The 27,899-nt window shown below is 41.9% G+C and overlaps 1 protein-coding gene across 6 annotated transcripts in view; it reads left to right on the top strand.

Annotated features, from left to right (window-relative positions):
- The window catches only part of AKAP6 (A-kinase anchoring protein 6), a 584,194-nt gene that overhangs the window by 26,150 nt on the left and 530,145 nt on the right, over positions 1 to 27,899 (top strand). For 5 of the 6 annotated variants that reach the window (XM_036842081.1, XM_036842086.1, XM_036842084.1 and 2 more), the window contains exons 2-3: positions 6,604 to 6,709; positions 7,626 to 7,754. The gene's annotated coding sequence lies outside the window, so the exon portion shown is untranslated. The remainder of the gene's footprint in view (positions 1 to 6,603; positions 6,710 to 7,625; positions 7,755 to 27,899) is intronic. The other variant, XM_036842083.1, reaches the window with a different exon arrangement.

A 27,899-nucleotide genomic window follows, 5' to 3' on the forward strand; every position in this document is an offset into this window, starting at 1 on the left:
TTGACTGGTCTTTAGAATTCTTGCTACTTTTTGCCAGAACTTACTAGAGAATTCCTTCAGGGAAGTTTAAGAGATGACAGAAGGAAGGAGAGGTTCATTTGTAATAGGAGGAAGAGCAGTAATTATGAAAAGCAAGAGGAAGCTAGAGAAAGAAAATCAAGGAAAAGAGACTGGGAGCAAGTCCAATCCGAGGGATTCGTGTTGTGGTTGGTAGATTTGGGTTGGGAGTCTCTTTCACAAGAGTGCCTGGTGCCAGCCACTGTCCCTGAACCCAGTTAGCAGGGACAAGGGAACAGGATTCAGGGACCGTGAGGAATCTGTCTTACAACCAGGGTGCAGGAGCATGGTAGTCAGCCTAGCAAAGCTAACGTTTAGAATTATGGAGGCTTTTGATGCACTTTTCCTCTAGGAAGCATTTTACTAGGCCAGACAGAGTTTACCAATGCAGGGGACAGGAGAGCTGCATTGCTGTTTGGAGCAGGACAGCTCTTCCTTGTGTCCCCTTGTGTGGGACACTGTTTTCAGCTAGGCACTGAGAGCATGTGAAAGTCTATAGGTGCCGTCCGTGATTGTTACAAAGAAAATACAAACCATGGACCCTTGAATACAACAGAGCAGTTGTAGATACAATTCCTAGAGAATTAAATGGGCATGGGTTCCAACATCATAGAATTTATCAAGTTATCTGTAAAACAGAATCTCAGGTGGCTGTTTCCACTCAGACCAGAGAAATCAAATGTAGAGATATGAATGTCTTTGGTACCATGGGAGAGATGTAGGAATTACACATAAGAAACTAGGGAGCAGAGAATATGTTCTTATGATGGCAGCATTCAGAGTGCGGGAAGGGGAAGTTTGCAGGTAGATTATAGACTGTAATGAGGATGGAACTTGAGACCCACCAGGAAACTTTGTTTCCATGAGTGTGGCCGTTTGGGATGCTGAGAAGGCAGAGTCTGGGAGAACTTTCCCACATTATGCTCATGGTTTATTCCACATCTGTTTCACTTTCCTATCTACTTATACGTTCATTCCTTCTGTCCTACCCCTACCATTTTACCATGTATTCACAGTAATCTTTCCTATCATCATCAAGAGAGCTTCGGCAGTGCTGCCTTCTCTAAGGCATCTTTCTCACCCACTGGAAAAAATAGAGTTCCTGTAATGTGCTGGAGTTTGTGCAGTCCACATGCATCATCCCATTTCATGGTCCCAGCAAATCCATGAAGTAGTTATAAGAGAACTTTCTGGAAATCTCCAAATGGGGTTTAAGACCCCTGGGTCTGACTACGTAAAGGTGTTTCCATCCCATAGGCACAGAGGGTATTAGTGAATTGTGAGCACTATTTTTAAGCCATATTGACAAGGGTTGCTACAAGACGATTTTACAGAATCTTCTCTCGCTAGGGGAAAATGAGTAACACATGCTTTATTTAGGCTCCTTTTAGTAAGCAGACATGTCTGGGAGTCAGGTTTGAATCAGTGAGTGTCAATAGCAAGTCAGGGAATGTCGGTACCTTTCTAGGCAGGTGTAATGAAATAACATTCCTTGCCAAGGAGGAGCAGGGGTTGAGATTGTTGTAGTGTTGAATCCACTGAACAACATAGGCTGGCTCAGGAGAGACATGAAAGGCTGAGCAATTGATTTCTCAGTAGTAGACCTGAGCTGGCCAATTTGTAGCAAACTTGGTTATTCAAAATATATTTTCTAGCTAAAGACAGATGGACCCTTTGATGTGAGATGTTTTGCTGTGCTCAGAGAGCTCATAGCCAAGGCCCAGCCAGGCACTGTGAGCAGAGTCAGTTCAGTTACCAGAAATCACCCTGATGCAGTTATGGAGTCCAGAGCATCTGGATTACCGGGAAAGATGGGGGCAGTAAGGGAGCATAGAGATCCTAGGCCTTCTGTTAGGGGTGTTAGAAGATAACTAGTGGGATGTGGGAGTAGGAGACGGAGTTGAACATTTGATGCCCTTCGTGTGGGGCTGATTGGAGAAAGAAATTCTCCCTGACCAAATGATTAAGCCGTAGATTCATAGAGCTTGAGTGATACGTGGAGCTTAAGCAAATAAGCCTCTCATTATGCAGTTGAGAAACTGAGTCCCCAAGAGATTTGTTGAAGGCCACGCCGCTAGGAACGAATAGAATGGGATTCCAATCCATGTCTTCAGACTCTAACTTTACATCCTGTTATATAGAGTTATTTATTTTTTTAAGGTTCCTGATTCAGTCTGATATGGCCAAATGAGTCTCTTGCTTCTTTTTATGAACACAGAGACTATAGATCTGCTATTATTTCTTTATTAAGCAGCAATGTCAGAAGCTCATAAGAAGTTTACACCTGGATAATAAACTCCCACTCATGGTCTGAGAGAAAGATTGAAAAAATTTACACAAAAAATATCAAAATCCCAGACTCATTAATGGATCCATTTCTTACTAACATTCCTTTTCCCTCCTACTTCTGTTTATTTTTATGATGGTTTTGGGCTTCCAGGAGTGAATGATGATTTATCTTGAACCAAATAGAATTTGTTCTTGAATCCTGCTGGTGTAAATGCTAAACTAAATAAATGGAAATAGATAGAAATCTCAGGAATAAATCAGACTCCTTGCTTAAAAAGCAAGCATGTAATTCAGCCCTTTCTTTTTGGTAGGTAAGAAAAAGCCACAGGACTAGAAGTCCATCTCCTTGTCCATATGTAGGCCCTCACTCAAGCTTTTTGTTCATTTATCCATTTGTAGCAATACAGGGTTTTCTTCCTCCCTTGCTTCCTTCTTTCCTTGTCTCCATTATCACTCATTCTTGGGAGGGGTCTTTGGAAAGTCAGAAAAAAAATAGAGACTTTGTCAGCACAAAAATATATTGAAGTCATGCTATGAAAGGTTGTGAATATTAGCAAGGAAGGATATGTTAGAAGTGGTATTCCTCTGAGACTCTGAAGGGCTTAAAATAATCAGAACTCACAGGACACAGAGAGGCTGACTCACACTCCCCACCCCAGGGGTAGAGCCAGGACTCATGAAGGAAAAACAGGGATGGAAGAAATAAGGGAAACATGGGTGAAGAGATAAAATGGGAGACCAGAGAAAAAAGGGCTTCACAAAGTCCTCCAAAGACAGGCTCTGCAAGGACTGAGGAGTGACTTGGTTGAAAAAATAAAGGGCCCCATGTATATTTGTGATCATCTAATCAATGGAAAACATTCATTTTGGTGACAGACTATATACCTAAAGTAAAATATAATTTGCTGTCCAAACTGATACTCTTTTGCAAGTAAAAGGGGCCATTACTGATTATGCGGATACAACAGGTATAGTCTGGGATTATCAGGCAAATCAGGACATACGGTTACAGACTCTACCTCTACCCCTTCCAGACCTCATGGACATAGCTAAGAGGTTAGACTTTCACTCATTCAAAGCACAATTATTAAGCCCTGATGTGTCCGGCATCGCGCTTGGCACTGAGGGTACAAAGTTGAGCTCTTCTGCTTCTGCAGCAGATGAGTAGCTCTTTCTGTGGCTGAGACTTTCATGACTAAAGATCAAGGCAAAACCTTCACAGTCCAGTTAACCAGTCATGGTGCTTCTCAGCGGGGCTTGTGTATGTGGCTCCCACCTGATCTCCGGCGTGGTGACGGCTGCACACCCTGAAGCGTGGAGTGAGTGGTGTGGTTTTGCTCTGCCTCTGCCCTGCATGTGCTGCTTTTAATCAGATGAGCGCTTAATCCTGTAGCGAGTCTTATTACGCCCTTTGCCCTTTCCCATTCCATCTGTTACATGTCTCATTGTCTATCCTCCAAATGGAATAAGTTGTATTTTTTCTCAGACTTTTTTTCTTTCCGTGTTTGATGTCTTTCAGAAATAGGCCTGGAGCCAAGAATTACAATCAAGCTGAAGTGGATCTGACTGAGGATTTTCAGTACCTTGAGTTACTTTCTCTAATGCTCCACTTCTCTTATCAGCAAAGCCTCCAATTTTGATGGCTTTTAATGCAGGGTACTGGGGAATTCTGCAGTTGGTTTCACAGATCTTCCTGTTAGGACTGCCATTACTGTCTCCCCAGGGTGTAAAAGCCCCTTGGGGCACACAGTTATGGTGGCATCCAGTTGGATCAGCAGGTCTGTGTCCCAGCCATGCTGCAGAGCCCAGATATCTGCTGGTGGATGGATCATAATCTTGTCTCAGTGCGCCCTTCTAATCCTTTTGATCTCTGGCTATTTGCTATCTTACTGACCAAATCATTCATACACATCAAAACCAGCTCAACTTGAAAATAGACCTCAGGGCCTCTGTCCTGGGATTAGCAAAAGAATATAGACAAATCTTCCTCAAGGAGCATATTTCTGTTTATTGTAGTTTCTCTCCTTGGCAGGTATGATAAGGTTTTACTCTGGAAGAATGAAAAATATTTAAAAGGTGTTGATGGTATGGCAGGTTCCAAATTCGGTTCTCTTTCAGCAAGCACAGCCCCATACACCTGGCCTCTGTCTCTCTTTTGCATTATTTATTTTTGTGTCTGTGTGTTTCCCCCATTTTTAAGGTCCTTTGAGGGGAGGCTTCTTGTCTCTCATCTTTCAAGCCCTTCTTCTCCCTACCCTACCCCATCCTAGTGCTAAATCCTTTGTTTTCCATATAGAAGGTAATTGATAAATGTTTCCAAACTCAGTAAATATTTCTGGCTTGTAAATCAGTAATTTCCTTATTTGATACTTCTTTAGACTGAAAGACTTACTGATAGGTTCTTAGATGGAATGCAGGGGTTAATGTCCTTTGAGTAATAAGGCCAGACCAGAGATGTGAAAAATATGAAAGTCACTCCATGTGCAATCCTATGGGGGAGATTTTGCTACCCCAGATGCAGAATCTTCAGACTTCTAGGGATGCAAATAAAACATGAGGTTGATGCCGCATCCAATCTTTTTCGACTCTCGTGTTTACTGCTGTTTCTGTCTGACAAACACTCAAACTTACTTTGCAGTAGATGGAAGGAAAGGTGTTTTAGACCTAGGAACACAGGTAAACTAAGGCCCAGGACCTGCCTTAAAAGTAGCATCCAGAATCCTTGGTTGGATCCCAAACCAAATTAGGCTAGCACACGCCCCACCTTGAACTAGACAGGGATCAATCCAGACTAAAACACCAAAAGGAATAAGACATAGGGCAAATGGCCACTTGGTTCTCTACATTCTGTTCCTAATTATTGAGTGTTTCAACCCAAGTATAGCATGCTCCCTATTCTATTTGACACTTTCATGTTGCTTCTCTCTATTAATAGTCATTCGGCTTCTGGTCAGCCAAGGATAATTATGCTTCATTATCACCTCTGGGTAAAACTCTGGTTGCCAGAAATTCTCTTTGTGTTGTATTTGAGAACAATCCAAACTTCTGCCTCATTGAGGGGGGTGGAGGGGTGGGCCAGGATCGGCCATTATGAACAAATGATGAAAGTTCAAGGCACTAGGAATCTTCACATGAGTTTCCAAGTAGAGAAGTATGGAAAATGTATTATAGTTACTTTCTGTGTTTTGAAAGTAGACCCCCTCTTGTTCAGGGCTGGGTAGTGAGAAACCCGAGATAGTATCTCCCATTTATGTATGATAGCCATGAATTTGGAAGGCAGAGAGGTGCCATCCAGGGCCAACCACATGTGGACATGCAGTGCATGCCCTGCACAAAGCCTGCCTCCAGTCAGTCAGGAGGAGGGTGTGACGTTTTGGTCATTTGTCTGCCCACAGAGGGGATGCCTTTTTGAAATTCTAGTAATACTAAGCCTTCTTAGTCATCTACCTACCAAGAAGAAGGGAAACTATCACTAAGATTTTGTCTCCATCATAAAATCACATTCTAGCTCGGCAGAGACATAGAATATAGTCTTTTGATTTTAGATAGTGTTCTTTGCCTAGCTCCATCATTTTGCTGTGTGTGTGCTCAGGGGCAATCCAAAATGCTATCTATTAAATTTCTTCAGGATGGCTCTTCTCTCTACTCCTTTCCTGAGCTCCAGTATTTTAAACTTAAAACTCCAGTCCTGACTGATGCAACACCACACATAGCTACTAAATGCTGGATTTCAGGCTCCTGGGAATCCCTGGTGATCGATGCCAATTACAGTGCCATAAGCCACAGCTGAAAATGCCAACAGAAACTTTGAGCTTTCTAATCTAGGCATAAACAGCCGGGTAGTGCTTCTTTGAAGTGCAGAGATTGGGAGATGGTATGTGGGCCCTGGATTGGGAGAGAAGGGGGTGAAATATTCTGGTAAAAGTGAATATAGGCACAAGCCAGTTGTGTCACGGACAGATAGTTTCTTAGCATGGCTTGAACTTCAGTTCGAGGAAAGGAACTACATTTCAGGAACTTGAACTTTTAAACTCAGGGTTAAGAGAAGCAATGAGATTGCAAGTTCCATAGGCCTGGGTTATGTCTCCCTTATTAAGTGTCTTTGCAGCTGCTAAGGTAGTATTTTACCCTTGGTGGGCACTCAATAAATATTTATTTAATTGGATTGAGTTTTCTGTAGATAAGGAGGAAATTGGTTGACAGCCCTGATTTGGGTATTTTTCAGTCCCTTTTCTCTGTACAATTCTGTGATTCTAGGAAGCCCAGCAGGCAAGAGAACAGCAGGTTTGAAGGTCTGAAAGAGATTCTGTGGGGCTGGAACATGAAATGTGAAGGAATTCTGGTGAGAGATGCGGCTGGAGAGGTATGTGGAGACCAAGTTATGCAGGATATCTTCAGTTGGTTAAGGCATTTGGACTTCATCCTAAAAGCAGAATGGAGCTACAGGAGGATTTTTAGTGAAAAGCATGACATGCTTAGATATACATATTAGAAAGATCACTGGGTTCAGCATAAGGAACGGATTGGAAGAGCTCAAGCAGGGTCAGGAGACCAGTTGGGAGACTTATCTCAACTTTGGGAAATAATGATTTTTACCTGAACTAGGCTGGTGGTTGTGAGAGTGGAGAAAAGTGGATGGATTCAAGAGAGGATAATGACAGTGTTTGACACTGATTGGATGTGAGGGACCTTGGGTGGGGAGGAGCAAGGAGTGAAGGGTGAGTCCTCGGTCTCTTATATGGGCAATGATAGAAGATGGTGCCATCAACAAGAGAAGAGAGGAAGAGAAATGGGTGTGAGGAGGTGGTAGAGAGAGAAGATGATGAGTTCAGTTTTCTACAGATTGAGTTTGAGGTGCTTGTGGGACATCACAGAGATGTTGGCAGTTTCATGAATGGGTCTGAAGTTCTGAAGAGAGATATCAGTTGAAGTACAGGTTTGGGAATATATGCTGTGTCCATGGGAGTAGATGAGTTTGTTCAGGGAAATACCAACATTTAGGGCTTGGCAGAGGGAGAGGGATACATAAAGCAACCTAACCATGAGTGGTCAGAGAGGTAGGTGGCAAACACAGAGAGGTGTGCATAGGGGAAAGGAGAATTTAAAGAAAGAGGAAAGATCCAGCTTCCTTACCTTTAAGTCATCCAATCTCTAGGTTCCCAAATATTTCAAATTACTTTGGCCAATAGGCCCTAGATTAGAAAAAATGCATATCCAACCACTCGTGTGTGAATGATATAGCCTAAGGTCATTGGTCTATTTTATCTAAATATATCTAGGTTCTGCTCCCTCTGAGGATTTTACCTACTGCTAAAGAGAAAGAGAAGAAATCCTCATCATACACTGTACAACCACACTAAAAGTAGCCAGCAGGGAAATTGACCTATAAATACTCTGAGCACATTAAGGTAAGTACATTTTTAAAAACGGTATGTCTTTTGGCTATGGTCTAACGTGATGATTGGTGGAAATGGAACTGAAGAGTGACAGGAAATATTAATGGAAGGTAACACACAGTCTTTCGGCCTTAGAAAGAGCAATGGGCTATATCTGTTCCCAGAGGGAAAGTTTGATGAGTAATGATCCTGATATACGTTTTAAACATTCTGATGATGACATATGGGTACTGCTTTTACTCTTTGGACAGCAGATTCTCCTTTGCTGTAGTCGGGTCTATTACTTCAAGTCTGTTTAGAGGGCCACCTGAGGGTGCAATGGAAGCATCACGACACCCATATACCTGTTCTAGACAGTGGGTGCTGTAAAAGGCATGCTCTAAGAGGCTGTAAGTGGGTGCTGTCACATCAGGGCTTGCTTTCCCTGCAGAGGGAAGAGCGCCAATCCAAGGTCTCGCAGGCACGCTTTCCCAAAACTTCCCACCCCCCAGGTTGCTGATTAAGAGCTGATGATTCACATTTAGATGCCCTTGCACCTCCACTCCCTTCCTAACCATACAAAATTTGAGTCAAGCTTGAACCTTGCTAAGAAAACAGATTTGCTCTTTTTAGTCTTAGCAGCACTGGAGTCTAAAGAGAGACTATGTGGGAAGGCAGATCCTTAGTTCCCTCTTCTCCAGGCTGTTGGAGGAATTTCAGACCTCTGCTTGCCAAAGCACTTTTATGGAGCTCAGATTTTTTTTTTTTTTTTTGTGGGGTGAGGGAATGCCTTCAGTGACTCACTCCCCTCCCCTCTCTGAGCCTCAGGTTTTTCCTCCTAACAGAGGGGTCTGGATTAGGGGATCCTAGAGGGCCCCAAGGCCTAGCCTGTGTCCCTGACAGCTGGCCCCACCAGCAGAGAGCTTGTTCTCAGAGAGGCCCTTTCCTGGTGAACTAAACTGGCCCGAAAGGACTGCTCTATATTTGGACAAGGCAAGTCACAATATGTCAGTTTGCAGAAAGGGGGCTTGTTTGGAGTGGGAACGCCACGGGAAGAGGCTTCTAAGTTGAAAATGCACACACCCTGTGGGATGGGGGGAAGACAGAGAACCCCAGTTGCTCTAAGGGGTCTAGAAATCAGAATGGTTACAGTTTGCCTGGCCCCGCCAGTGCTTTGCTTGATTCCTTGGCCTCTTCATTTTGTGTTCACCTGTGAAGAGGCCCCTGGCTGAGCGAAGGGTGTTGGAGGTAGATGAACCTAGCTCTGTCCCTTAGTCGTTGTATGATCGTGAGTTGTTGGACTTTCTGCACCTTATTTTCTTTATCTGTTAAATGAGGATGGTTTATAGACCTGGATGAGGAATAAATGAGATAACATACATAAAACAGCTGTACAGAGTCTGGCATGGGGGGCAGTTACCTCCTTCCATCCCCGGTCCTCTTCTTCTTTTACCTTTGCTCACATTATTCCCCCCACCTGGACCATTCTCTCCACCTCTCCAAATTTAACTCACTTTCAGTGCTCAGCAAGATCTTTCTGCCTGTCTGAGTGCTCGAATTCTCCTGCTGCCCCAAGCACATATTACCTGACTTCACATTCTGGCAACTGCCTTCTTTCTTGATACTGTTTTGCTGATTTTTCCCATCTAAACTGATGCTCTCTGAGGGAAGAAATTTGTCAAATAACAGTTATCTTTCTATAATATCTGGTAAGATGTTGGGGACATAAGCAATATTTGAATGAATGAATACAGAAAGAACTAAGTTACAGGGAGAATGTGGTGGGGGGCAGTATGTACTATGGTTAAGGCCTGGATGCTGGAATTAGCCTGCCTGGGTTTGAATCCTGGTGTTGCCAGGATTACGAGCTTTGCAACTTTAAGAGTTGTTGCATCTCTCTGTCAGTTTTCTCCCTGCATAAAGGTAGTGGCAAATATAGTACTTCTCTCCTAGGGTTGTTGTAAAGATTAAGGTTAGATTTGGAGACTGTTTAGATCAGCGCCTGGCACATGGTACTGTATAAGAACCACCGTTATTATTTTAAAGAACATGAGTTTAGGATTAGACAGGCCTGAGTTCAAAGCCTGCTCTACTGCTTACTAATTATGTGACCTTGGACAGAAGTTATTCAGTTTCTCTGTGCTCCAATTTCCTTATCTGTAAAATAAGGATGATACACCTGCCTAATAAGTTGTTGTGAAGACAAAATTAAGAGCCTAGAACACAGTATATGCCTGAGAACTGGTGGCTATTAGAAGCCTGCTTCAGTCTTCTAGAAGCAAGAGTTTGAGGTGACTGCATGAAGAGTCATTGCGGTGGCCTGGGCCCCATTTAGGAAACTGAAAACCTGGGGCTTGCCTTGACTGGGAAGGATTGAGAGAAGAGTCGAAACAGGGGTTGTGGGTGCATTGTAGGAAGGGATAGGGAAGCTACTTTGTGCTGGTTGCTAAGCTGTATCACCAAAATCCTGGCCAAATTAGGTCATTAGAGATACATTTGGAAGGAGCTAGAGACTTTTGCCTGAGTGAAATTCCGATACAAGTCCATGCATGTCACCTTTCTGCATATCTTTGATTATGTAAGGTGTTTCTCGTGTTTTGTCCTTACGTAGCCAGCCAGCTGTGTTACTGTCATGGTGATGCCGCAGGCGTGGGTGAGTGGAGACGCACCATCCTCTGCTGGCCAAGAGGATCTGTGATTCTTGTTGTCTGGGAAGGTAAAATTTGCCAGTTCAGAGCTTGTGTAACTGAGGGGTACCACTTAGCCTCTTCTGACCCCGAGTTGGGACTCTGAGAGTCCTAATTTCTACAGTTTAGTCTATTGATTCTCACTCCCCAGATCTTATTTGGTGTGCTGAGTGATGGTTTAGGGCCTTAGGAAGTCTATCTCCCCTTAACTTCTGCCAGCAGTGGGAGGCTGACTGTTCTGTACTGGTCAGGGCAGAGGGATCTGCATGGTTTCAGTCAGGGACCCCGCTAGGTCCACTGGCCTTGAAGGGAGGTGTGGGAGAGGAAAAAAAAGCAAAGAAGAGGCGGGCAGGGAGGCCTTGGCATTGCTGGCTTCTTCCCCAGATGGCTTTGCTGTGTTCACACCATAGGACTAAGGGTTTGAACCTCTCTTCCAGCACCATCTGGATATAAGTTTAGACTTTTCATGATGCAGGCTTCTCACATCCCTTTCTTCTCTGTCCCTTTATTGCTTCTTTGTTTGAATTTAATGCTAAATTCTGCAATGCAATAAATCCTTTGGTAAGGAGATGTAACACATTTATACCTCAGAATTACAGATTTGCTACATATTTGCTATATTATCTCACCATCTCATCAACATCTTGTGGCTTCATTGTTAGCAGTGCCAACAAGTGGTTTCAAGTATCAAGGTAAAAGTGCCCACTTCCTTTTTTTTCATTACCTCAAAGTTCTTTATGATTACAATCTTGTTTTTACTCTATTCCGGTGGAAGGACTCTCCATTAACTTCATTTTGCAGAATAAAATTCAGATACAGGGAAGTTCAAAGAAGGTGGTTAATTACATTCAGGTGGTGGGCCTGGATACCCCAGTTCAGTGGTACTCAACCTGGCCGTACACCTGAGGATTTTAAAAAGGTACTCTGCTCTGGACCCACCCCAAACCGATTAAGAATGATAGTCCATTGAGGCGGCAAGGATGGTTTAATCTTTTCAGGTGAATCTAATGGGTAAGCATGGTTGAGATCTCTGCTGAATTTACTAAGGAAGCAAGACTTTCACTGTTTGGATTAGGAAATCACAGGAATGACTGTGAAACAAATTTAAAATGTAGCTGACAATGTTAAGTTAAAACTTGCTTCTGCTATTACTTTTCAAACTTGTTAGCATTTTGCATATGAAGGTTTTTGGTTAACTATAGATTCAAGGCTCTGTCTTTGGGTTTTTCATTTTAAAGAATAAAACTTCAGGGTAGGACTGGAGGTGCTCACCCATTGTTTATCAGTACCTTAAATCATGAATATGTTGGTGTTACCCACCTGTGTTCTCTCTTTGCTTTATGATCGTGTTAAATAACCTAAGTGATTTCCAATGAGGTTAAGCAGAGTCCCTTCAGGGGGCTCTTCAGTCACTTTTTCAGAGTATGCATTTTCAAACTATACCCCACGTCTCATCCCCCAGCCTCCTCATTCTGATCTGTTCCCTGAGGTAGACAGCCTTGGTAACTAATGGGAGTATATCTTTTGGGTAGGTGAGGGCAGAAATTAGGTTAAGAGCTACTTTCTTAGAAGTTTCCCCAGCACTCTATTAAGTATGGTATATTTATCCTCGTCTTTAGAGCTTTATGTGGAAATGTCAAGCTAGTTATTGCAAAAGACCTGGTACTGGAAATTCCTTGCATTTAATGTGAAAGTTTGATGCACCTGTAGTTGGGATGGTGTCTTTTTTAGGGTTGGAGTTCAGAGCAAAAGGAAAATGTTCTGTGTAAGACTTGCCCTAAAAAGGCACCTCTGACTGGCTGAGTCCCTCTTGAACCACTTTGGGATCCTTCAAGTTTCTAGCTTGGCTGGGTTGCTTTTGGAGCCAAGGAGAGTTCTAATCATTAGCATTAGTGAATTGTTGCTCATTAGCATTTGTGTGGAGTACCCAAATCACTGCAACAAAAGTGTGAAACCCCAGCTGGTGGTGGGGGGAGGGCCAGCGGGATTGTTTCTTCTTGGATTAATACCAGAGTTATTTCCCTTGGTGCAGATCCATTCTTCCCTGTGTGGGAATGTTTAACGTTCATACTGTTAGGTGAGAGTCTCATTCAGAGAACTTTAAAAAAATACCCATTTTTCTCAATTTATCTTAAAAAACCCACAAACCCAACGAAAGAATACTTTCCCTGTACGATGACTTGTTCAGAAATTTGAAAAGGCCTTCTGCTGCATGAGAGAGCTTTTCCTGCAATGCAGGTCCACCAGTTATTCAAGCAAAGAGTTAACCGAGGCCAGGGAGGCTTCTCTGGCAGCCTGCAAGCTTTGTGCAATAGCCAAGCTGGGGGCTGAGAGAGACTGATATTCATTTGTTTGTGTATGAAGCTTTCATTCCCAAAGTCTTAGACATCACATACCAGGAAAGATGATTGTGAAAAGCACGGACAAACTCAAGTGTTTCCTGGCTGCTCTGGTTGCCTTTGATACATCTAATTCTGCCTGACAGTGTTTGCCGCTTGGTTGTCTAAACAGAATTGTCTTCTTCAGTGGTGAGTGAGAATTAGTTATTCACATCCAGTCGTCATCATAAATACTCTTATGTGAGCCTGTGTCCCTAAATGAGTCTTACAGTAAAATCTTCAGTTTGGAGATCTTCAGTCCTCCCACTTTATTGTACCATGTGTAAGCTTCACCCTGGAATTGCATAGTTTGATGAGGTGTAATGGTCTTTGGTTCTGAGAAACTGTGCAGTGTGGTTGTGCAGAGAGGCCCAGCTAGGAATGTCTCCCAGGAGTCTGAGAGCTCTGTCATTTCCTTTTCCTCCATGGCTCCAAGTTCCTTGGGCCTGGATATAGCAACAGCACCCTCTAGTGTGTGATAGGGCGAGGATGGGCTCCTGCTTAATAAGGTGAGGTGCTTTGGCTTCACTGAGTGAGGTGTGGGAAACAAGGGGCTTGCCATTTATTGAACAGTACAGCTGAGCCTAAATACGCAAAAGCAGCATGTCTTCTAGGTTTTGACAGCTGAGAAAGGAAGATAGAGACAGCAGGAAGATAGGGTTTTAGATTATTTTACAAAGACGTGAAAGCTAAGGAGAGCCACAGGAGGGAATCTGGGGGTCACTGGGGAAAGGAACTGTTCCTATGAACAGTTTGCTGTTCTTCCAAAGAATTCAAAGCTTGGCCATGTGCACAGGGAGGAGGATGGATAGGGCCTGGCCACAGAGACCTTCCATTGCTGACTGAGACTGGGCCTGCAGAGGGGCCAGAGCTTTTTTTAGAAAACTGAAATTCCAAACGCTCCAAGCAGTGGTTTAAAGGCTACTAAAATGTAAATGACTGATAGGTATTACCTGACAACAGAGTTTTGATTAAAGGAACTAGACTTAAGTATAACAGGGAGCAAAAAGTGGGTAGAGATGGACTGAGTATAGAGAGAATGGAAGAGGGATGCTTCCATCCTTCATTTTGTTCATCTAGCAAATATTTATTGTTGAGCTGCTATTCAGTGACAGCTTCTGTTGTAGGTACTGGGTGTGAATTCACACTAGGTGTAAATAAAGAGAGTCCCTGCCCTCATGGAGCTTATGTTCTTTACAGTTGCCAAGGGGTTCCATAGCTCAGTCCTCCATGCTTACATTTTTATAGTGTGGTCTGTTTACAGGCAGAATGTGATTTGAGGACATGGAAAGTACCCACTGCTCAAAATTGTGTCTGCTCCAACTGGTCTTTCCTGCAATTTCCAAACCAAAACCCCTTGTTCAACAAAGATCTGTTTTCTGAGAGAAGTAACGATGAAGTCAGACACTTTGTCCCCACGCTTATCGTCTGGTGAAAATGAACAATCTGATGAGACCTGGAGGGACGGGGGTAACTCTGGCACCAGCAAATTGTGGCCTGGGGGAGTGTATTTTTCAGAGCCAAGGTTTCCTCATCTGTGGAAGCAGCTGTATTAATTCCTCTGTCAGATCCTTTCTGGATCTAACATTCTATTTTGCATGGCAGGTAGCATCCTGGAAAGCACAGAGTGTGGTACATCCCTGGGAACACTGGGTAATTGTTTGGGGATGGGGGCAGGACCAGATTAGACACTGTAAAAAAAAAAAAAAAAAAAAAGGAGGAGAGCATGGAGAAGGAGCATGATTTGACAACCAAATTTAGGCTATTTAAAAACTGTTTCTAGGGCATATATTCCTGGGTCCAATTTCTGACTAGAAGTTGCCTGCAAGGGAGGGTGGTAGTGTAGGTATGGTTGTCGCAGATTTTTTGGGAAGCTCAATTACTGGTACTTTTGAGGATGCTAATGAGTTTTGAAAATTATCTGCAAAACTCATGGCCATAGATCTGACCCCTGAGCTGCAGCTGCTGCTATAGAGCTCTGTGGTGAAGATTTCTTGTGGTGTGGAGTGCTTTCCTTTTAACTGCAGATGGAGTACCACAAGCTGATATTCTTTGAATCCTAGAGAGCAAGTGACCTACTTACTTACTATTGTGTCTGAAATATTCAATTAGAGTATATTTTAGGAAAAACTTTTTCAGCTTGGAACATGGTTTTGCTTTTGTGAAAACACACACCAGTAGAGACACAAGATTAATTTTCTTGGCTGTTCTGACCCACTGTATCAGGAATAACTTTGGATACTGTATGACTTCTCTCATTGGGAAGAGGCAATGTAAAATCCATGGGCTTCTTTAGTAAAGACTATTCATAACTATACCTTTATAGGCTCATGTGATGAAGATTAATGAAAGCTTTCGGTTTAGAATGAAAAAATGCACAAGTTATTTGCTAGGCTCTCTAACGTCTTGAAGATGTTGATCTTGGTCTTTGCAGTTTATTGGTCAGGCTTTCTTTACCTTGTGGCTTTTCGCTTTGCAAAGAGTTTCAGCCTCTCTGTGAAGTACTGTGTAAATAGGTTTCAGGGTGGAGTGTGGGTGGGACTTTTTTTGCAAACTTTCTTCTTTCAAGACTTTTAAAGAAATCATACCTGGGACCAATTGAGAGGCAGAAACCTTGGGTGGCTTTGGAGTTTTCTATGTGTGTGTTCTGCCATCTGCTGGAAAAGGATCACCAAGCTTGGAAAGCTGACCGGCAGTGTGGAAGAGGGTGTGCACTCCTGGTCCCTCCATCCCTCTCTCAGGGCTGGGCAGAGTACACAGCAAAGCTTGTAAGATGCCATGATGTACTTGGTTTTCTGTTGGATCACCTTAACTCACAACCAGAGTTATCTCACAGGGATTTCCCTACCAGTCTGCTGAGCTCAGGTCCAAGTTGCTTTGGGAGACTGCATCACAGTATCGTCTGGCCTCGTTCTTCTGGGTATGCAGTATGTTGATTGGGATTGCCTTGAAGTACTTTTCATTGGTTTAGAGTGGAAACAAAACAAAACATTCAATCCAAGTCGAGGGCAGGGTGGCTGCCTTCGTAGTGATGTTAGTATAAGAGGGCTAACTGATCTATTCAGGAAAGATCAGCCCTTTTTCTCTGAGATCATAATCTCCCTCCTTTTTGGTGTTAAAATGCCCTTTTACAAAATGATAGTAATAGATGAGGGTTATCATGTTAAGCATATATTTGCACGGCAAAAGTAAAAGTTAGCAACCGTGAGTCAGTTTCCTAATTCTTTTAAAAAACATTTTCTTGTGTGTGAAATCCCAAAGTCTGGGTTTGCTACTCCCTGTGGTCTCACCTTTTCCTTCATGTGACAACTCGAGTAGAAAAGTAGGGTCAACAATCCTCCGTTGTAGCTTCCATATTTTCCCTGGCAAATCCTCCGTGGATTTTTCTGTGCTATGACCCACATAGAAACACAAAAATAATAGTGTGGTAGAATGAGGATAATGTCTCCTCACTAACTGGGTCACTGCTTTATAGATGGATTTTGGTCTGTAGTAAATGCTTGGCCTGGTTTCGCACCCCTTTGCATCATTTTCTTCCTCTGGAGCTCTTGATGGAATGTGACCTTCCTGTCTGGATGTGTCTGTGGGACTCCCATGGGGAAGACTTAGATTTTTGGCAGCCGGATCCTCAAGGCAACTGGGACAGGATGTGAAAGGCCAGCATCCTTGTTTCTTCTTAAAATTTCTCAGAGGCTTATAATCCTTTTGAAAGATTTTAAAATGGAAATTTGACATTTTGATACCTAAGATTAGTTAAAAGATTCTAGTAACTGAAGTAATGAAACTGACTTTCTTCTTTATTAAGGGTTATACTTACAGAAACATATGATTTTTTCACCAAATGTTTTAAGGCCTAATTCAAATAAAATTATAAAGATTAAAGAAAAAAATACAACTGGAGTTACTCTGATTGAGGCAGGTTTGGTATTTGGCTCTGTGGAACCTGAATTGAAAATTGCTAAAAACTGAATTGAAATTTATTTCTGAGAAGATATTTAGCTAAGAGGGCAGATATTTGAGATCTGAGTAGGTGGAGGCTGGGAAAATAAGTTTGTACTGAAGCCAGAGCACATGGTGTCTTCATTGGAAATATCAATAGATGTTCCCAGAGAATAAACGTTTTTGTATATTTATCTAGTGATAACAAGTGCTTCTGAACGAGCAAGGACATTCAAGATTGTAGGGTATGAGTTTTCATATGGGCACACACAGAGGCTTGTGACCTAAAGGCCATGTGAAGAAGGTGGAAAAATCCTCCCCAGTTAAATTTTCATGGGCCAGATTGTTAGAAACATGTCCAAGAAGTGATTTCATAAAACTTTTGAAACTTGGCTGAAAACCCTGGCAGATCTGTATCATCTGGTAAATATTTAGGACTTTGTGTATATTATTTTCAAGGAACAGCAATAAACTATAGAAAAAAAATTTCTTCAGCAATAACAAAACACTGCAGGAATGTTAGCGTTTGAATCAGAATTTTGTTTTTTTTTTCAAGGGTGGGGGTGGGGTGGGGGAGAGGGAAAGAGGTCTTATTTCTGGTAGAATTAGGTCAATTTAAATTCTCTTTCATTGAAGGTGACTATCAAAGTTTACTATGATTTGCTTGTTAACTTAGCAACACTGGGCGTATGATAGCTTCATTTTTTATCACCTGGTAGTTTTTTGTTTTTATTTTTATTTATTTATTTAAAAAAATTTTCTCGCCTGGAAGGGCTTATGAGATTTCACCATTACCTGCACCTTAAAATCTCAGTATGTAACTCAACAGCAATTGAAAATGTGAATTTTCCTATCTAGTAGGAGAATTAAAAAGCAGAAAGGTAGAGTTCAGGAATAATACTCCCAAAAGGGAACAATCAAACATCAAGGCCATGTTCTAGTTTCCTCAGGTCATAGCCTTCTGTTAACGATACCATCTTATATTTCTTTTCCAATGGGATTCACATCTGTTTGTCTTTCACATATCTCCTAAGGCAAATGGCTATAATAATCATGCCCCATTATATAATTTGGGAAACAGAGTCATAGATGAGGAATTACTTTCCTGTCTCTCTTTTCCTCAATACATTGTTCTATTCTAGTGAGGAAAACACAGATGTCAACCAGTTATATATGCCAAGCACTTTACATGTATTATCTCATTATTTCCTATGAGGTAGGTGTATTTCTATTTATTTTTCTTTCAGATGAGGAAATAGTGGCTTATAGAGGTTAAAAAACTTGCTAGAATTTATATAGCTAGTATGTGGCAGAATGGGGAACAGAAACCATTACACCATACTGCCTCTCCAGTAATGTGCTACAGAGAAAGCAGCTTCCATAGCCCAATTGAACCCAGCTGTCTATTCCCAGGCTCCCAGCCTGGTACCTTCCTTCATGTCCAGCATTCAGTGAATCAAGGAGTTGATTTAGACCTCCCAGGAAAGGGGTCTGGAGAGGCAACAATGTCCTGCTCTCTAGCTTAGAGTTAGCTGTCACTGATAAGACCTCTCTGAGATGTTTTAAAACAGCATGATAAAGACGTAGTAAATGAATATATGTTCTATGCAAAAGCTCATGAAACAGCAGCTCAGTAATGGCCCGGGGTCTGTAGAGGCAACAATGTCCTGCTCTCTAGCTTAGAGTTAGCTGTCACTGATAAGACCTCTCTGAGATGTTTTAAAACAGCATGATAAAGACGTAGTAAATGAATATATGTTCTATGCAAAAGCTCATGAAACAGCAGCTCAGTAATGGCCCAAGGCCTAAGCAGGCAAGCAGGAGGCCGCAAACTGGCCATGCCTCCCCAGTGTGTAGGCAGACATCTTCTCACAGGCTGTATTCCCATCCTGGCCTCTTCCCTTTTCTGTTGACTTGGGCAGAGTCCCAACTTTTCCTTACAAAAGATCAAAACTAAGACTTCTTGGCTGTCCAGATCAGATCGTCACTAAGGTTTGGCCGTCTCTCAGAAAAGACAGGCTGGGTTGGCCTGAACTTTCCTCACTTGGCATTCCAGGAGGTTCATACTCCACTGAAGGACCTTAAAACCAACAACTGTCTCCTTCATACCGTAGTAATGGCTTTGACTCAAAAACTGAATGTAGCTGATGCCAAATAAATGGCAACTCAGACGATGCTCTCCAGACTCGGCAGCTTTTAACCCATTTATCTTTAGAAACCGAACCCTTCTCTTTCAGACCCAGGCCTGTACAAATGAAATTCTATTTGGGTATAAAGTTTATTCTAAAACTAGCTTTTTGGACTGCTACTGATTTTGAATACTAATGGCCATCTTTGTTACTTTTTTGATTATGAATTTTCTAGGAGGAATAATTTTGTAGAACACAAGTACTCTGGACCCTGTTTGTGCAGAATTCACTTTAAGGGAAGGTACCTTAAATGCCTGACTGTACACTATGTTAGAAGGAGAAAAGACATCTAAGCACTACATTTCTTCCTTTTCTCTTAGTTCTGTGAGCCTGTGAGACTTAACTCTTAAATTTCTCCCATGCCTCAAAATTTCAAATCTCAGGGACTTCTCTGGTGGTCCAGTGGTTAAGAATCCACCTTCCAATGCAGGGGACACAGGTTTGATCCCTGGTCGGGGAACTAAGATCCCACATGCCATGGGGCAACTAAGCCTGCGTGCTGTAACTACTGAGCCTGCATGCTCTGGAGCCCGTGTGCCACAATTAGAGAGCCTGTGTGCCGCAACTACTGAGCCTGTGCACTCTGGAGCCAGCGTGCCACAAGTAGAGAGCCCACGTGCTGCAACTACTGAGCCCATGTGCTCTGGAGCCTACATGCCACAACTAGAGAGAGGCCTGTGCGTCACAACCAGAGAGGAGCCCGTGGGCTACAACGAAAGATCCGGCGTGCCGCAACAAAGATCCTGTGTGCCGCAACTAAGACCCGATGCAGCCAAAATAAATAAAGTAAATTAAAAACTAAAAAGAAAGCAAGCATTAAAGTTTCTTTAAAAAAAAGAAGTCAAATATATCAGCTACCCACCACAACAAAATATCACAAGTGCTTTGGGAATTTCAGAGGAGGAAGGGTGTGGTCAGAACGCTGCCTTCTTTTTCCTAACACAGTCAAACAGCATCTGCTCACTTTCTAATTCACTACAGAAAAACTGACCTTTCATTTTAGCCTCTGCATATTAAGAACATGATTCCTAACATTCCATTCATTACAACAGAAGCTCATTACTGTAAATATCTGGTCTCAGATGTTCATTATAATGCTGTGTTTCCTCTTCTGCTTTCAGAGAGGGAGGTAGTGTCACTTACATCTGGCATATGGGAAGGGGTTAAATAAACTGGGACTCATCAACCAATTCAGCCCTGGCCCCAAGCAGCAGGTGGTTCTTTTGCTCTCTCACTAAACTGGGACTTATACAGGAAACAGCCCTTGAGGAAGGCAGGTTAAGTAACTTAGCAGTTTTGTAAGCAACATGCATGTAAACCAGAGGATAATCCTTTCATGCCCCAAACATCTTATAAAATAGTGGTAGAACCAGATGTACAGGAGATCCCACACATGCAGTTGCTGCACTGCAAACATTGTCCAGTCATGAGCTGTAGAAGTGTAGTTGGTGATGCCTTGCTTATGTCTTAAACTGAAGAGAATGAGGGGCTCTGCATTTAGCAGGTTACATATGATACCAAAGAAAGCTGTACCCCTTGGCAAAGCGCATCTTCTTTGGGGAACAGGACCTCTAACCCTACAGAGCCCAGAGTGATAAGGATGGGAAACACAAAGACCCCCCGTCGGTCATTGAGAATGATGGTAAAGTGGGGCCACTCCTGCTTCCATGTCTTGGTTCACAGACTCATGAATTCTTCCTATTGGGACACAGCACCATATAGATTCAATACTTACACTACGTCCTTGGAAGATGGTACTCCATCCTTGCAGAGAATTGCTTCCAAGCTGGTATTTCAGCTGTACCTTCAACAGGACATTCCAGTGCTCTGTCATGCCAGTGGCTTCTGTATGGTGCGGTGTGTGATATGACCAGTATATTCCATGGTCATGGGCCTGCTGCATATGTCCTTCATTGTGCAGTGGGTTCCTGGTCATATGCTGTGTTTTGTGGCCTTCCATGTTTGTGGGATAGGCACACTGTGATCCCTGATAGCAGTGCTGCTTGAGACTCTGCAGATAGTAAAGGCAGCCCCATACTCAGAATAGGTGTCTACTCCTGTAAGAATGAATCATTGGCCCTTCAAGGAGTATAGTCAACTTGCTGCCAAGTGGCTAGTTGTTCTCCTCAAGGAATAGTGCTATATAGGATGCTCAGCTTTCATCTCTGAGGTTGAAAATTCAGAGATGGCAGTAGTTAGATTGGCCTTGATAAGTGGGGATCATGTTGTTAGGCCCAGGTATACTCTGCCATTGTGGGCATGTGCCCGTCTTGTTAGTTCAGCATGGTTGATGGCAAAGGCTGACTCATGTCAGCTGGCCGAGTCATTTTGCCTATTCAATTGCTCAGTGCCTATTCCATGGTGGCACTTATGGCATTAACATGATACAAAAATCTTCACACTTCATTCTCACAACCATATGTCCATTTACATGTATGTTTTTGTCTCTGATCTTCTGGTATCTTTTCCTTTCAGGTCCCTGACCAGTCAGCTGTCCCTCTAGCCTTGCCAGTCACTGCAGTAATTTTGTTCTCCTGGCTTCTGTGCTGCCACTAGGGCTCAATTGCTTCGGGGCCCCATCAACCCCATCACTATCAATCAGCCAAGCTTTGTGACTGCCTCTCTTACCATAGGCTCTGGCTTGCAGAGGAGAGGCACTACTGAAGTTCTTAGTGAAACTGGTTCTCCTCTCACTAGCAAATTCCTGATGGCCTTGGTAAATGAAGCCCCCCTTAGCTCTCCTAAGAAATATAATCCTCTGGTGAGTCTGTGGCATCATGTAATGCATCCATTCCAGTATGCCAGCTTCCCCCAGCCTCTTTATCCCTTCTTCTACTGCTTGCTGTGGCAACTCAAGCATTTCCACTTTCTTTACAATAGGCTATAGTTTTCTCCAGGCTTCTAGGAGCCTCCTAACCGCAAGTTTGCTCCTTTGCTGGCGTCCTTGCCAGGATGTTAAATCCCATATCCCAAGAGAATGCCCCAAGGCAATTTTTTCTTGCTTACACAGTCTTATATTCCTCCTCCTTTGATTAAGCACCCTTAAAATCCAGCCACAGAGGTCCTTCCCCGGACTGTCGGGACATGCTAATTCTGGCAGCTCTTTGCTCTCTCATCAGCCTTAGCACGTCACCACAGATTATGCCGGAATTTATCTCTGGTTATCAGTTTGGCAGGCAGGGGACAAGTGGGACTACTCCTGAAGGTGGCATGTACTTCTTGTGGCAGAGAGGCCTCTGTCGTGTCTTCCTTCATGGGGGATGTGCTAGCTTCTAACATGGAGTGGTGGGCTCTGCAGGCTCTGAGGGTTTAGGAGAGCATGTAGAGCCATAAGCCTCTGGGGCTTTAACCCAGCTTCCCCCATATGGGTCTCAGGTTTTTCTAATTAGGATTTTTGCATAATAGACCTGCCTTGGCTAAGCATTTAAATGTTTCTGGAGCTTTGGACTATTCAGCCATGTGTTTGCTCCTCAGTTGTGTCTATTCTCTCATTATGGGAGAGAAGGGTCTCTTTGTAAACTACCAAAAAGGTTTTCTGATTGTTATACTCAACTGTACTTATACTTTGTTAGAAAGTGCTCTCAAGTTGTTCATTATCCCTCTGCAGGACAATACAATTTAGTAATAACCAACTGACTCTACTGTCCTTTTATACATTGTTCCCCCCTTACCTTTCAAATGCCTGCATCTTATTGGCAAGGGCATTCCCCTCCAATGGGATGTGTTCCCACATCACTACCAGTAACATCTTCAGCAGCTGGCCCACCACCTTGTGCCAGGGACTATCCGTGCCCCGCAAGCCACCTGGGGTATGCTCTTCTTTTCCAGATGAGGGGTGGATGATCCAGTCTAAAAATCTCATCTTACTGCATGCTTTCTCAGCCCACTCCTGCTACCGATTGTGTCAGTTCGTGTTCTCTGGATGTAGATGCCAAAATGGAATTAGAAGTGCAAGGGATTTATAGAGGGAGACACCTGTGAAGGATAAAGGGGAGTAAGAGCCAGAGTAGAAGGGAGAGCCTTTGGATGGCACTGTAAATCTGAAACCGGTGAAAGAAGGGATGGAAGAAAGGAGGAAAGGGTAGGAAGAGCCTGAGACTCAGCACAGCTCTGAGAAAGTCTTAGGGGGCAGGTAAGGAACCAGAGCAGAGATTGCCCTTAGAGGCGTCCTGCCCGGGCTGGAGTGGGCCTGCCCTAGTGCCCTGCTGTGCACAGTCACTGGCTGAGAGCAGTTCAGGCAGTCTGTGGCCTTGGCTTGAATGCCGCCTCAAAGCCTGGAGGTGCATCTGCTGGAGACTGGCAGCTAACCACATGCTGCACAGCAGGGAGATCTGAACAGTGCACCTCATGGCTGCCATCTCCACTTCTCTGTAGTCTTCCCTATCTTCATGGCAACATATCCTGTTCTTAGGCCAAAATCATGGACTTATCCTTTATTCTTTTCTCTTTTATGTTCTCCACAATCTGTCAGGGTAACCTGTGGCCAGACCTTCATATATTAACTAGAATCTGACCACCTCTCATTACCTTCACTGCTCTCATTGATGTGAAGAGACACAGGGAGAAGACAGCTGTCCACAAGCCAAGGAACACCTGAAGCTACCACAAGCTAAGAGCAAGGCCTGGAACAGATCCTTGCCTAGGCCCTTCAGAGGGAGCATGGCCCTGCCAACACCTTGATCCCAGACTTCTGGCCTCCAGAACTATGAGACAATGAATTTCTGTTGGTTAAACCACCCAGTTGGTGGTACTTTGTTTGTGGCAGCCCTAACAAACGAATACAAATACCATCTCTCATTTGGATTACTGCAAGAGCCTCCCTGTTGATCTGTTTGCTTCAGCCTCTTTCAACAGAGTAGTAAGAAGGATCTTACTTAATGTAAATCAGATTATGTCACTCCTCAGTTCAGAAATCATCCAGAGGATTTCTATTTTAGAGTAAAAGCCAAAGTCTTTACACAGGCCCACATTACATGTGCTTCCCCTTGCCCACTCTGTTCTAGGTACCTACCTTTAGTTTTCAAGCAGGCCAGGCTGTCTCCCGCATAACGGCCTTTGCTAAAGCTGTTTCCTCAGACTGCCCTTCCTGCAAAGGACAAGGCTCATTCTCTCACTTCTTCCAAGTCTTTGTTCAGCTGTCACCTTCTTTAGGAAGCTTACCTTGACCACATTGCTTAAAATCACAATCACTCCCTCTGTACACCTGATCCCCTTTAACCTGCTCTATTTTGTTCTTTTTCCATAGCACTTATCAACTAACATAGGATATTGATTATTTTAATTATTTATTACCTGTCTCCCTCCACTAGAATGTAGGCTATGAGGGAAAGGAATTTTTGTTTGTATCCCAAGCAAACAGTGCCTGGTTCCTAGAAGATGCTTAATGTTTGCTGGATAAAGAAATGGGCTTTCCAGGATAGGAAACAGAATAAAATATTAAACCTGACAGCCTGGTAGCACAACAAATCCCTCCACAATTTAATACCTGGCTTGCATCTTGTACCGAGAACTGACCTATCTTCATCCACCTAAGATGTATCAAAAGCATCCTGTGTCAGGTGCAGGATCAAAAAGGAGTAATGTTTGGTCTGTGCCTTCAAGGACTCAAGAGTCTAGTGGCTGGAGGCAAGCAAATGTGTGCCCTAGATTATCTTTTTGTCATCTCTCTTCTCTTTTTCCCTTTTTTAAATATATAGTAGAAGTAAGGCAAGGGGTACTAGTGAGTGATGACAGCCTGGTAGATTTATTTTGCTTCATATAGTCCAAGCAGGCTTTCTTTGAGGGGAACTTGAACCTTATTTCAGGTATCACAGTAGCATTAAAATCTTCCCTCCCACCCTGTGTCTAACAAAACAGTATAGATTTCACATAGAAAAGATGTCATTATCTGGAATATAATGATTAACCTATTTTAAAATGCAGAGACATTTCTATTAATGAAAAATTATGATCATTATGCAAGTTTCTGACTAATCCTAATTGCTTCCAGGCCAATTTCATGGAAACTTGTAAATAAAAAGTGCCGCTGGCACCGTTATGCAAAAAGAAGCCTTTAAACATGATTTATTTAAGTCTGGTGAATGCAGTGAAAGATAAAAATAAATTAATAATCTGCTCATAATCTTAGGTAAAAAAATAGGTACTTACAGTCCTATTCAAAACTTTAATTCTCTGAAATGTCTTTTCATGATCTGTCAAAAGATAAAATATTTAAAAAGTGTGTTTCATTTTTTATTATTATTTATTTACTTTTTTATTGAGGTATAGTTGATTTATATATAGTATTATATTAGTTTCATGTATATAACCTAGTGATTCAAAATTTTTTGAATTTTTAATAAGCAAAATTTTGAGAAGCTTTGCAATTTAATTGAATTATTTTTCTTGGAAGAATATTTTTAGTAGTTCTTGATGTCTTGTCTTTGATGTGACTTAAAAGTCTTGAGTGATTCCTCAAGGAAAAAGCAGTGTTTTTGTGTGTATGTCTATTTTTCTGTTCGTCATTTCCTCCTTTATTCAATGTTTCTTGAGTGACTACTATCTGTAATAATCTAGACCAGTACATAGTATTCACTCAATTTTATGGAGATCAGAGTTCTCAGATCTTTCCTGAACCGGGCAGAAATATAAAGAATTGTCTACTTTGTATTAATTGCAGTGACTTTAAAGGAAATAGTTTTTGTATCTCTTTTGGCTTAAAATTCTTAGTCTGCAAGAGGGAAAAAGCCTTGTACATAATTGAATGAGGAAAAGAGTAAACAATGTCAAGAGTTCAAGGTTTAAGAAAAACACCTATATTTCCACCTCTAAATGACAATTATTATTTGATTTAAAATATCAGTTTCTCTATTTGTATTCATTTCTATTTTTTCCCAAAAGAATTGCTACTTTCTTCCTTAATGTGATCATTTTCATTGATGTTCTTTCCCTCTCTTCAAGATAATTTCTGAAAACATTTTCTTCATATATATTTCCTTTTCTTATTTTGTGACATTTCCATGTTTTCTATTTTCTAATTAACTTTTTTATGTGCAAACTGTATTTGTTCACTTTTAAATTGTTTATTACCTATATAGTTATTTTCATTTTTCAATTGCTACACCTTTTTTTTTAACCTGAGAAAATAGTTTGGGTGTATTGGTTTGGGATGGAATACATTACAATTTTTTCATTTAAATGAATGGGAAAAGTTTTTAAACCTAATGGCTTTTCAGTTTGCAGTCTGTTTTTTAGGAATGAACAGAAGTTTCTAACAGGGATCAGTGTATCAATTTGTGGATCAACATAAAGCTTGTCTGTGGAGTAGATTTGGCCAGCAGGATGCTAGTTAGTGACATTCAATGAAGAATGGCTGCAAAAGTACTGTAAAAATGTTAGCGTGCTGAACAATCTATGGGGGTTATTATTCTAGGCCTTTCAGGGTGTAGGGTGGAGAGTGGTGCTTTTTTTTTTTTAACATCTTTATTGGAGTATAATTGCTTTACAATGTTGTGTTAAAATCCTCAACTAGCAAACAGAATCCAACAGCACATTAAAAGGATCATATACCATGATCAAGTGGGGTTTATCCCAGGAATGCAAGGATTCAATATACACAAATCAATCAATGTGATACACCATATTAACAAATTGAAGGATAAAAACCGTTATGATCATCTCAATAGATGCAGAAAAAGCTTGTGACAAAATTCAACACCCATTTATGATAAAAACTCTCCAGAAAGTGGGCCTCACATAATAAAGGCCATATATGACAGACCCACAGCCAACATCATTCTCAATGGTGAAACACTGAAACCATTTCCTCTAAGACCAGGAAGAAGACAAGGGTGCCCACTGTCACCACTATTATTCAACATAGTTTTGGAAGTTTTAGCCACGGCAGTCAGAGAAGAAAAAGAAATAAAAGGAATCCAAATCGGAAAAGAAGAAAAGCTGTCACTGTTTGCAGATGACATGATGCTATACATAGAGAATCCTAAAGATGCTACCAGAAAACTACTAGAGCTAATCAATGAATTTGGTAAAGTAGCAGGATACAAAATTAATGCACAGAAATCTCTTGCATTCCTATACAATAATGACAAAAAATCTGAAAGAGAAATTAAGGAAACACTGCCATTTACCATCGCAACAAAAAGAATAAAATACCTAGGAATAAACCTACCTGAGGAGATAAAAGACCTGTATGCAGAAAACTGTAAGACACTGCTGAAAGAGATTAAAGACAATACAGACAGATGGAGAGATATACCATGTTCTTGGATTGGAAGAATCAACATTGTGAAAATGACTCTACTACCCAAAGCGATCTACAGGTTCAATGCAATCCCTTTCAAACTACCAATGGCATTTTTCAGATCTAAGTAGCTTTTAAAAAGCTCTAGAAACTCACCTCAAAATCCCTTGAGTAAATCAAGTTATTCTCAGATTATTGCCCTAGTCCCTTGCCTTTTTTTTTTCTTTTTTGGCCTTTTTCTTCAAAGATATCATCCTATTTTTCTCTTTCTTCTGAAATATAGTTAACCTACTTCTTTTTTGAAAATTTCTGGGTCTCATTGATTTTCTGGATTTGAGAAGTCTTCTAATAGATTTCAGAGTGCTGTCCCATTCATATTATGAGTCTAAGAAAGGTATTCTTTACTCTAAAAAACTTTCTTCTTTCACATTTCTGGATATTTCCTTTATTTCATTTCCATCTTGTTTTCCCTTCACTTTTTTGTCTTCTTCCTGGAAGACACAAAAACTTCCTCTTACTGAATTATCATTGGTTTATTGGTAGAGTGATTCCAAGACAAAATGTCAGATTTTTCCTTTCATGTTAGGGAGATACTCCCAACATCTCTTCCTCTCTGGGCCTCTGGTAGGTTCATTTTCATAAATGCCATTTTCTAGTTTTCCTTTAAGAGTATATAAACAGTCACTTCTGTGATTTTCCAAAGTTTGCCTCCTCTTTTAAGGGCACCAGATGGCTTACTCCATATT

The sequence above is a fragment of the Balaenoptera musculus genome, chromosome 2 (genome assembly GCF_009873245.2).
Source record: "Balaenoptera musculus isolate JJ_BM4_2016_0621 chromosome 2, mBalMus1.pri.v3, whole genome shotgun sequence".
Classification (NCBI taxonomy): Eukaryota; Metazoa; Chordata; class Mammalia; order Artiodactyla; family Balaenopteridae; genus Balaenoptera; species Balaenoptera musculus.